This window comes from Panthera uncia, chromosome B1 (assembly GCF_023721935.1).
Source record: "Panthera uncia isolate 11264 chromosome B1, Puncia_PCG_1.0, whole genome shotgun sequence".
Taxonomy (NCBI): Eukaryota; Metazoa; Chordata; class Mammalia; order Carnivora; family Felidae; genus Panthera; species Panthera uncia.
Genome location: NC_064811.1, coordinates 70,066,957 through 70,079,618, shown reverse-complemented (window position 1 = coordinate 70,079,618; position 12,662 = coordinate 70,066,957). Strand labels below are relative to the sequence as shown.

General features: G+C 41.6%; 1 protein-coding gene across 10 annotated transcripts in view; it reads right to left on the bottom strand.

Annotated features, from left to right (window-relative positions):
- AFF1 (ALF transcription elongation factor 1) overlaps positions 1 to 12,662 on the bottom strand; it is a 265,697-nt gene that overhangs the window by 118,405 nt on the left and 134,630 nt on the right. The window lies entirely within an intron of this gene.

Here is a 12,662-nt window from a genome sequence, read left to right as displayed (position 1 = left end):
TCTCTCTCTCTCTCTCTCTCTCTCTCTCTCTCTCTCTCTCTCTCTCTTTCTCTGTCTCAAAATAAACAAATAAACTTTAAAAAACAAAGAAATTGCCTTATATAACAACATCAAGATCAGGGCTAAAGAACAGGGTGTTGAACATTTTGGCAGTAACTCTCACTGGAAGCCCTGAAAACTGATTTTGGACCCTGGACTCCAACTTTGATCATTATGAATAATTATAGACCCATCTGCATAAAGCAGTGTATCAGAGACTATGTTGCAAAGTTCAAACACGAGCAGCTGTTTTTTGGAAAAGTAGTCTCACTTATAGCCTGTTTTGGTTACCTCAACAGATCATAAATATATTCCAAGAGGCACTTTTTTTACCCTATAGGTGGAAAAGCACAAGAATTTGTCTTCACTGATTTTCAAAGAGCAGTGGGGGAAGCTGTGTGTGTGAAGATACACAGCCCCAACAAGGAGAGGAGAGAGGAAAGGAGACAGATGAGCTACTGCACTATGTGTCCTTCTGCTACTGCACTCCAAGTCCTTCACCTTTTAAATACATTTTAAACATACATTAAAACAAACAAAAACAAACAAAAAATAAAACTAGTGCTGAGGAAGGCCATCAAGGAAATGGAACAATTACACAAACCACACCAGTGAAAAGAAATCACTCCTGACCTTGAAGATTTGGCAATCTATGTGTGAGGGCTTAATGAAAGTTGCTTTTAATGCCATTTGAAATGAGAACATATTACTGTTACTGAGAAATTCTAGAAAATACAGCCTCTGACAGGGGTTCCCTAAAATGCAGACAGTTCTTACCCACGTTAACTGAAAGCACATACAGAAATCACCGCCTCCCATAGGGGCAACAGGCTCACTAGAAATAAATCTGCCACCTGACAATTTATGTCCTCCTATTTACCTATAAAGGCCCCTGGTGTTGGGAGCTACCTCAGACCACCTGCCTTACTGGCAACTGCATATTTGGCCCCAGTCAGAAGCATGGGCAGAAGCTGTTGGCTCTTCCCCCTGCAGGTCTCATCTGTACTAGAATCAACCAGAGCACTGGCCTCCCTACCATGTCATTCTTCTTACACACTCAACTGACCATTAAGGACCACATCACATACCTATAAAGTGAGGGTGGGGAAAGTCTGTATCCTTAGAGCCTCAAATTAAAAGAATGTGGTGGTTACTAAGAAAGAAGTAGACTAGCAAGCTCAAAGTTTTGGGCTTTTTCATTGCTTCCCTCATTTAATTTATACTCAAAAACGGGGGTCATTAACTCTATTAAGCATCCACAATTCAAATAAAGTGTTGTGTGGACTTCCTCATTTCTCATTTGGAGCACAGCCCCAACAGGCTCCTTGTCCTGGGCCACTCAGCTCCACACAGCTGCCTCAGTGAACTTCTAAAAATCATGAATCTGATCTTGCTATTCAGCGATTTACAACTTTTCTGACCCCAACGCTCCCTACAAGATTAAAACTGACAGACAGTTAAGCCAAGCAACACCCTTCACTACCTGGCTTCAACTTACCTTTAATCTTGGGGCGGGGGCACGCAGGTTAAGACTTCTTTTTCATTTCTCACCCAAAAATGCGCAAGACCCAGTTTTGCCCCCTCTCTCTCTTCTAGACACTATGAACACAAGGAACTGGGATGCGTGGGGAAAAGCAAAGCCCTGGTCTTGGCCAATTCTCTAATGAATTCCTCCCCTTACTTTCACAGCCTTCTGAAATATCCTTGCCTCTCCATCATAGTCCCCAGCCGGGACCTCCACTCTCACTTCCCAACCTGGCTGTGAATGATTCCTTTCTCTGGGATACATTTGTCCTTGCAAATCTGCCCATGTTTACCTTTACAAAAATGAGATGGACTGTACACGTGCCAACAGATTTTCTTTATTAGACTGTGAGCACCTTAATGGCAAGGACTATTTCTGAGAGCACAGTGCTTAGCAAAAAATGATGCTTAATATACATCATTGATTTAATGATTATATTCGAGTATTACTCAAACAATCCAGAATTGTACTGAAGTCTGCCAGTCTTATTCATTATTTGATGACAAAACATGATTCACTGTCTAATACCTAAAACCGATTTTACCAGACTGTTGTACCCATCAAATGACTCATCTCCCTTCCCAGGTCAGTCGTGAAAGCTGCCTCAGCTAACACCATATGTTTATCAGCTAATACGACAGGTTTATTCTTCAGTTTGCTGTATTACTCATAAAGCCCAAGTATACTGTAACAACAAAAAAAAAGTTTTGAGTAACATTTATAGCAAATACACATTTAACTTTAAAATTTTTTTCATGTTTGTTCATTTTTGAGAGAGAGAGAGAGAGAGAGAGAGAGAGCGAGAGCGAGCGAGCATGAGTGGGGGGAAGGACAGAGAGAGAGGGAGATACAGAATCCAAAGAAGGCTCCAGGCTCTGAGCTGTCAGCACAGAGCCCGATGTGGGACTCGAACCTGTGAACCACGGGACTCGAACTCGTGAACCGTGAGATCATGACCTGAGCTGAAGTCAGATGCTTACCGACTGAGCCACCCAGGAGCCCCTTAAGTCAAGTAAGATTCAGAATGATATGAATAAGCTGTCTCTAGGACTACGACTTCACCAACAAAAATTCCACAATGAAAAATCTTTTCATGCTGCCACAAACGCATCATGGGGAAAACAAAACAAAAAATACAAGATCTAGAGAGTTTTAAAATGCAAATGAGATTATGTGGCTCCTTCCACTGCTGACAGACCACCACAGGCTTCCCTTAGCATTCAAGATGAAAACCCAGAAGCTGGATCTATAAGGCTCCATTCCCCAGCACACCTCCTCTTAACTGCTACCTCCGGATGCATTCCCCTCCCCCCTGCCCTTCTCAAATACTAGCCACATTGGCCTTCTCATGCCTGGAACGAGTGGGGCTGTGCACTGCTGATTCCCACCTGGATGCTCTGTCCAGAGAGCTGAGGGCAACGTTGTCACTAACACCTCAGGTTAAATGAGCTCTTCAGCGAGGTCCCAGATCTGAACGGGCACTTTACCCCTCCAGCACTCCACCCTCCATCTCTTTTTATCACTATCTAAAATTACCTGGTCTATTCACTTATCTGTTTAATTACGTCTGGCTCTCCACGCTCACCTCCTCCAGGAGTTACAGATGCCCAGTCACCTTTTCTAGCTCCACACTGTATACCCAGCACTAACCCATCAGACTAAATGAGTATTGGCTGAATGGGTGGAATTCTGCATACAGATGCAGAACCTGAAGTCGTGGTTTCTTTTTAAAAACAAAACAAATCATACAATTTGAAACAAACATTTTCAAAAGATAGTGTGTTATTTTTTTAAAACTAGGCAGTATAGGGGCGCCTGGGTGGCTCAGTTGGTTAAGCATCTGACGTCAGCTCAGGTCATGATCTCACAGTTTGTGAGTTCAAGCCCTGCGCTGACAGCTCAGAGCCTGGAGCCTGCTTCAGATTCTGTGTCTCCCTCCCTCTCTGCCCCTCCCCCGCTTGTGCTCTGTGTGTGTCTCTCTCTCTCAAAAAATAAACATTTTTTTTTGTATTTTAAAAATACATACATACATAAAAACCAGGCAGTTATGGAGATCATCCTACCAAATAACGGATTTATACATCAAATTTTCAAGTACCACACAGAAAGCAAGAGACAAACCAATCATTTCCAAATTCATCTTGTGTCTCATGAGACTGCTGAAATGTCTTTAGGGAGATTGAAGGGGGGAGGAGAGCAATTCTTCTCTCAAGTAATTATTCAGGAGTAAGTTTATTTTTTGTTTGTTAAGAAGAGTCATAAGAGATCAAACATATTAAGTGGATATTTTTTGTCACTTGACATTTTGAGCACCAGATAATTCCCGACATACATCAAATTGAATGCATTACATTCTGTAGAGCAGCTTAGAAAACTGCACAGGATTTACCACTCCGAAAGGAAGAGTCCCTCCCAATGACTGAACTTCTAACACGCACATTCCAGAGAACCAATTGCACCACATATGATAAGAACAACTGTTTGAAACTGGGCCAAGGTACCAAGCACTGCTCCAGCCAGAATAAATGCTCAGCATTTAGACTTGCTAACCAACAGCAAAAAGCAACAGGAAAAGGCTTCATTTGGGAAATGAAAGGAAAAACAATGTCTATGTATTGATAAGATAATAAGAAAACTGGCAAGAGGCGATTTATTTCTCTAAAGAATATTAAGAAACATTTATTCTTTAAATAAGTACACATCAACACATTTCAGTTACTGAACAAACCAAAACAACTGTACAGCCCCCTCCTCTATTCATTTAATGAAATGTATCCCATTATGGGAGTATATCTAAAACTAAAGACCAGGCAACACACAACTTGCAGGAGAAGCCACCGGCAATTATATTTTTAAACCTAGTTAAACAGGCTGCTATGGACACCCCATAAGAAGAGATAAACTTTCTATGACTGAAAAACTTGTTTTAGGCTCTAAAAAACACCTGGACATAAAAAACCACAAAGATATATAACCTTATTTGCATAGCACACAAAACAGACAACTACGTAAGAATAAAGCGTTCATGTTTTTATAGAATCATCACTTTAATCTCTTGACTTCCAGTTATCTTCTTTTGGTTAACTGCACATGTCACACTTGTTTTCACAGAGAGAAAGCTTAATGTCATAAAAACTAGAGGCAGCCTCATTATTCTATTCCGTTTCATTCCACAGACATTTCAAGTAGGAAGAACAGGGAGATTATTATAGGAGAAGAAAGCTGAAAACATGTATTGGTATTTTATATGGCAACAAGCAACAATTACATGTTTCTAAATATTCTCATTTTCATCATAACCCCAGCTCACCTCCTACCACTGGCTATAATTGGCATCTCCTTAAAACTAAACAGTAAGTCATTGTTTTTCTGGAGAAGTCTCCCTTCATTTTGACCTCTGCTAAGCAGTGTTATGAGCCTTACAAAGCTTGTCAGGATTCTTTGGGCTGGATTTTGGCCCAGCCGTGGACATTTATATGCAGAATATATCATCTTTTCCCCATCACTGTCAACAGGCAGTTCACTTACATGAAACAAAGGGTATTTATCAAACTTAATACATCACCCTCCACCTTCTTCAACACTGGTAAAGTAGCATCTGAGAGTTCACTTAATTTTTTCTTAAAAAAATAAACTTCAGGAGTATTAGAGATTGTGTCTTTTATAATGCTTTAAAATTTCCATTTTTAACTCTCTATTTGAAAAGCGAAGCTAATACATCCATTGTAAGGAAACAATAAGCAAACATTTAAAATTACCAAATGCACTGATGATTTATATTAAAAGCCTCTCTGACTGTAAAAGAATGTCTTCAAACAGAATTGCATTTTAAATTTCATGCCACTTAAAGTTATTTAAGAGCACAAATGCACTTCTATGGTTTTCTGTAGTCCAACTCAACATCGTAAGCTTCACAGAATAAAAACAGAAAATCTATTTGTTTTCAGTCAATATTGACTCCACTCCTATGTGCTAGACCTAAAGGACAAAAGAAGTAAGGATTCGACAATCTAGTAGGAGAAATGCAAAGGGGGGTGGAGGGTGGGTTAGGGTAAGGAACAGACTGCTAAGAGTGATTTGCAGAGGTTGGTTACAAGTGCTAAAGAATCAGAGGAGAAAAACACCAAGTCTAAAGGAAGGAGCCTGGGATGATTTAATTAGGAGCGGTGACATCTGAGCTTGAAGAATGAGGAGTTTGAAAAAGGGGAAGGGGCCCCCATGCCCCTGCTAAGAAAGCATGTAAGTCGTGGAGGGGTGATCATTCACCATGGGGTGTTTGCACCATCTCACCTCGTTCCCCAACTCCAAATTTGTCCAGAAAGTGTCCAAAGAACCACTGATAATTCATGAGGATGACAGCCTTTTGCAGTCATCCACTCCACTTGGCTAGCCTAGAGCCTCGAGGATATTTTAAGGCAGCGGATCCCCTGAGAGTGGCCTGCAGGCTTTCCTCTGCCTGAAATAATGACCTCAAATTACTTTGCACATGAAAAACTGTCAATTTTAGGAAGTGAACAGAGTGGGGATGTCAAACTTTGGAATGCAAATGGACTTAACTGCGGCCTCAGAGGATCACAGAAGCAAAACTGACCACTCCTCCCACCCTTAATCCTCCCCACTGCCCCCAAAGAACACAGTCCTGGTGCCCACTCAATACAGAGCCTTGCTGTGCAAAGTCTGGCCTGACTTCCTAATTCAAATGATTTTACACTATTTTCCAGACCTCCTTGTATCCTCGTGTTTGTTGAGCCAGCAATCACAATTTCATGATTTTACAAACTCTGTAATATATCTAAAAGGAGCATTTAGTAGAACATCCCCACCTGAAACTGTTCCTTGATTTCTTGGCCTGCTTAGCCCAGAAACTTCAGGCCTAATTTTAAGTAAAATTAGTTGAAAAAGAATAAGGCTACAGTGGCAAAGAGGGGAAAATTTTTTTTAAATATTCCAATTTGCATTAACATTGATCAATCCTTAAATTTCAATCTAAAACTGTATGGTAAACAAAGTTAGTAGAAATAAAAAGATGGACTAGACCAGGCATTGGTAACCTGGCTCATGAGCCAAATCTGCCCCAGCTGCCTGTTTTTACAAATAAAGATTTATTGGAACACGACCCTGCCCATTTGTTTACATACTGTCTATGGCTGCTTTGGTCCTGAAACTGCAGAGAGTAGTAGTTGCAACAAACTGCATGGACAGCAAAGCCTGAGATAATTACTACCTGGCCCCTTACAGAAAAGAGTTGTCAGTCCTTGGACTAGACCCTAAAGTATCAAAAAATATGAAGGGTGATTTTTAAAAGTTTATTTTGAAGTGTTTCATTTTAAAGGAGTAAAGTAAGGACTGACTATTTCTGAAATAATTTCTTCTGAAACACACAAGTCTTTCAGTAACATCAAACTTCTCTCTTATCAGCTTTCCTGACTTGGGGGGAAAGATGAGAAATCTACTCATCTCGATCTCATTTTAATGCCTTACTCTATTATTCCAAAAGATTAGCATAATGTAGTGTGTGGTGAAAAGTGTGCCAAGCTGGCTGCCTCCAGAATCTGGCATCATTCGCTGTATGATGTTATCTATTACTTCCAGGACTCAGCTTCTTCATCTCTAATACCCTGCCCTGGGGCCTAATGGTCAACAGTCTCAAAAGGGTTGTAAAAAGACTGTGTTGGTGAAGTTTGGGAGATGTAGGAAGCATAAAAAACATCCCAGCCACTGATTCCAGCTGCATCTTCAATGGAGTAATGGACTTCACACTACAATTCTGTATGACTTTAGCATGAAATGAATGGAGAAGGAGAGTATATGAGGGAGATTGCAGAGTAGAAGAAAACATTGGGAGAAGCTCGGGAATTAAAACCTCCCAAGGCACAGTGAGTCCATCCAACTTCCCTGAGCTATCTACTCCAGCAGGCGGGTGTGGTTTGCGGAAAATATGAAGAATTAAGCCAGTGGCTGCTATTAAAGGTCAGAACTTACTGTTCCTCAAATGTCCTGGTTTTTTAAAAGTGTGGTGGGAGACTGCATCACTAGATTCAAAAACCTTTATTTAAATAAAAGGACACTTGTCAGGTTGACAGTATAAAGAAACAGGCTTGACAGCCTTTATAAAATTAAACTGAGATGTTCAAATGTAGGTAGAGTGAACCTCTTACACATTTTAATCTTATTCCTTGGACTTAAAACCTTCTAGGGGATCTCTCACTAATTAAGGCTGCTACTACTCCCACTCTGCCCTCGGGGGAATGTCGCCTCCCTACAACTCTGGCCCAATAGTAAACTCAACTATTCCCTTATAAATAGCTGAGAAATGGCTGAAACATTTACATTAGACTACCAAAAGCTGGAGGATAACAGAACAGAAATAAACAGGTAACATTCAACTAGATAATTTAACAAAACACAACTTGCCTCACTTCAGTTCGGGGCCCCTGTTTATCTACAGACCCACCACTAGGTTACTTGGAAAGGCATTCCTTCACCCCCAGACTTCTCTCATTCATCCAGGTCCAAGAAGGAGGCTCTGAGAGTCCTGAGCCCACCCATACATGATGAGTGGCATCAACTAAGTCCACCTCTTTCAAGAGAGAGCCTATCTCCCTACCTGTGACTTCCACAGCATAATCCTGGAAGAACACAACCCAACCATCCTGGCACCTCTCTACTACATACACTCTTAAAGTAGCTGGCTTTAAGTACATCGTGTCACATGCATTTCTCTGTTACCCAGAAATAGGAAGGTCTTAAAGAGTGGACAGAACTCTCTACTCTCCATGAAGTCTTCCACTGGGAAAAGGACTAAATCACTCCCCCCCCCCCCAATTAATGATTTTGGAGTCAGATTCAAATATTCAAAGCACTCGGTAAAGACAGGCTTTGCTTGTTTTAAAGAAAGCAGTCACCATATGCCTCATCACAGAAGCAATTTTAGTTACAGTCATGGGAGAAGTCATTTTTGAAACAAGATTCAATATATCTTAGGAAGGTCAAAAATCCTAGAAACTCAATACAGTAATTGAGGAGAATTCTTAGCAAGAGACAACCTAGGTAAGGAAACCTCTACCTTAATCCAAAGGTTTTAGCCTGAGACCCCAAGAAATTACCTAGTCTCTACAAAATGAGACATTATCAAACATACACAAGTCATAAATACAATTTAAAAATATATAGAGGGGCGCCTGGGTGGCGCAGTCGGTTAAGCGTCCGACTTCAGCCAGGTCACGATCTCGCGGTCCGTGAGTTCGAGCCCCGCATCGGGCTCTGGGCTGATGGCTCGGAGCCTGGAGCCTGTTTCCGATGATTCTGTGTCTCCCTCTCTCTCTGCCCCTCGCCCGTTCATGCTCTGTCTCTCTCTGTCCCAAAAATAAGTAAAAAACGTTGAAAAAAAAAATTTTAAAAATATATAGAAATGATACCTTGAAAGAAGGAAAAAACAAACCCAAATGAGGTTATAATTATCTTCTAATCATCTTACCACATACATGCCAAAAAATAACACTAACATTAGTCCTATATCTTTTTTTTTATATTTATTGAGAGAGAGAGAGAGAGAGAGAGTGAGCGAGCGCGCGCGCACATGCACACACAAGGTGGGGAGGAGGGGCAGAGAGAAGGAGAGACAGAATCCCAAGCAGGCTCCACACCATCAGCACAGAACCCGATGTGGGGCTCGAACCCACAAACTGCGATATCATGACCTGAGCTGAGATCAAGAGTTAGACACCCTACCGACTGTGCCACCCAGGCGCCCCTAGTCCTGTATCTTAATAGGGGTTTGGGTTACACAGATGTATACATTGTCAAAATGTACCAGTACACTTAAAATCTGTGCATTTCATGGCATCTAAACTTTAAGGCAAAAAAGGAAAAAAAACTGTAATACTTAACTTTAGTTAATGACACACAGGTTGCAGTATTCTGAGATCTGCAAACCCACACAAAAAGCCTAAGAGATGAATGGATGGATATAACAATGAAGAGATGAGTACTTACGTGGAAACACAAGTATAAGTGTTAACAAGAGTATAATCTGGGAATAAGGCTTTTTACTGTGAAATTCTTCCAATTTTCTGAATGTTTGAAATTTATATTTTATATAGAAAAATTTACATTTAAATTATAATTATATATACTACATATAACTATGCATAAAGTAACTTATACTGTATAATATAACATTAGGAACAATAGCCCCAAGAATAAACTAGTAAATACGATAGGATCTGAGAGGCTGCCAAACACCAATAAATCCCATGGGGTTCCATCACACACATCTACAGAGAAACTTGAGGTTTAAGCAGACGTCTCCATCAGAAAAGGGTAAGTGGGAATCACAAATTCATCTATTAACTAGTAGAGTGGATCTGTGAAAGGAAAGGAACTGAGGAGTGGTCCTGAGCTCCGTGAGACACACAATAACAGCTGCTACTGGCAGAACTGAGACAGCTCGAGTGTATGTATGCCTGCACGCTGCATGAGTTGATCTATGTGTGCGCGCTGAGCAAAACCTTACCTTGTTCCTCCAAAATCCTGCTTGGGCTTCTGCTTTTGTTCTACTGAGAAACTACAACTGATCCAGTAGAGATACATACATACATTTGGAGGAATACATTTCAGACTCCCCTCTGGAAAGCTTTCAGGCAGTCTCCTTCACAGCCCCCGTGGAGACTTAATTCACCTTTCCGTCTTTCCTCCTCCAATCTTCATCTTTGTAAAAAAAAAAAATCATTGTTTTTCCCCATTTGAGAACTAGGTTGGTTGTGAGGTTTCAGAAAATCAATCTTCTCTAATTCTTGTCCTACTTCTTCATGTACAGATTTAGTGCCTATAAAGGAACCACTGGAATCACATTTCCTTCTTCATATTTCAAAGTGTTTTTCCTGCAAGTCCTTCCCTACAAAATTACCAAGCCAGAAAGCTTTGAGCTTTAAGGCGGGCCTGATTCTATGGTTTCCCTAGTTTAGGTTACAACTGATATCCAAGATACAAAAGGTCCAGATTTTAGACACGCATTTTACACAAGTAAATTTGTAATACAATCAGCGGTTACCTTATACCTACCAATCTCCCTTTCTGCCTATTTTTTCCCTTGAGCTAGTTCAAAATGCTTCTGCAGGCAACCTCTTCCCTGCCAGATATGTTGAGGCCCCAAGCCACTCGGAATTCTTTCCTTGCTGCTTTAAAAGGCTCCCCTTAGTTCTCTGCTAATGTGTTCCCTCACCTCTGACCCCTCTATATCACCTCCCAGTACAGAGCAACCGGATGGGCACTCAAGGTCCCCGAATGGAGACTGCTGTCAGTCTCCCACAGCAGCTGTGCTGAATTCAGGGAAGGCAGAGAGGAGGCTGAGCGACAGACAACAGGATGGAACACTCTGCTTACCAGCAGAGTAAGCTGGTCAAGAGCATGGTCTCTGGAGTTAGCAATGGGTTAAAACTCGGGCTCTGCAACTTTCTAGCAGCGGACCTTCGTCCTTCGTTCGGGTCAAGTCATTTAACAGGAATGTCGGCCTTCTTAAAAAAGTAGAGATAATAATGGTGCCAATTCCCTAAAATTAATGCGAGGTTTAAGTGAGCTAATGGCTTACAATACAGAGTAAAGGGAAAGCACTCAGGTGAGTAAGAAAGGGGAAATCTGAAAACGACCCCAGATGCACCTCCAGCTGTGCTTTGTCCCGCTCAGGTTTTACACTTTCCAGTTTTGCAGCTTATACCTATCCAAGCCTTTCCCCACCCCACGTCCCCTCTGCTTCGACAAACCCTTTCCTCCCCACCACACTTCCATTTTTCCCTTTCCTATGGGCTGTGTTATCCACACGGTGCCCAGCAGCATCCTGCACATGTTGTGTCTAAACTAACAGTCCAAATGACTAACACTTAGAGTCAGCACTGGCTGAGCAGGAGTCTGGTTCTGATGTACTGATGTTGTCTGGAGCACAAACACCCCCAAACCTATGAACCAGGGGGAACCAGCAGAGCAGGGCACTTCTCAACTATGGCACTATTGACATTTTGAACCAAATAATTATTTGTGTCAGGGCTGTCCTGTGCATTGTAAAATGCTTAGCAGGGTCCTTGGCCTCCATCTTAGGTGACGGTGCACACTCTCCTCCCAGCTGTGACAATCAAATATACTTCTAAGCTTTGCCAAATATCCCTGTGCTTAGGGTGGGGGTAAAATAACCTTCTCCTCTTTTCCCTGCCTCCCCCATATTGAGAGCCAATGCTGTAGATAACGAGAGATATTCTCCACGTCACAGTGTTAGTTTTCTACTGAGACAACAGCCACCACATTGCAGCACACTGAAAACAGACATGGGAAACATTTCCTAATAGCTATATTTGTGAAAGGCACCTTCGAGACTCTATCACTACTAGCTATGGCCAACAGGGTAAGTCACAAACTCTAAGCTCTAATTGTACCAAAAGGTTTAGGACGGTTGTAAGATTTAAATTAACTAATACATACACAGTGCTTAGTCCAGTGCCTGGCTAAAGTATTTGATACCTGTGAGCTATTACTAATAAGTATATTCGGCTGCAGTTCAAGTGCTTGGCAAAGCAGCACGGGCCTTGGCTCTCCTCTCACCTATTCTTTCTATGCTCCTCCCACCCATCTCCCCAAGGAGAAAGTAAGGTAATTCAATACTGAAAACAATACGATGGTCCCTAGAGCTGACAGCGTGTGAAGCAGGGTAAGAGAACAGAAGAAAAAAAGGAGAATCCAAAGATAGAATGTAAAGTGCGGTGTCCTGCCAGAGAGGCAAAGGGGTTTACACATTTCACACTAAACAGGAAGAGGCAGAGGATGACTTTCATTCCAAAATGAGTTTCTTATAAGGAAGGAGCATCCTGAAAGAGGATGAGGGGTACAAGGGATTTGACATCTTTTACCCAGAGAAGTTCCACCCCACATAAATCTCCCTTTCCAAATATCACAGGAGTTCCCTGAGTTAAAAATAACCACAACTTCAAACAGTTGTATCATCTCTCCTTAATTCCCCATGTGGTAACCAAGTTGTGGGGGGAAGGCACTTCCCAGTGCTGGGCATTAGGGAACACTGACCTCACATTTCTTCTGTACATGTCTTCACTCT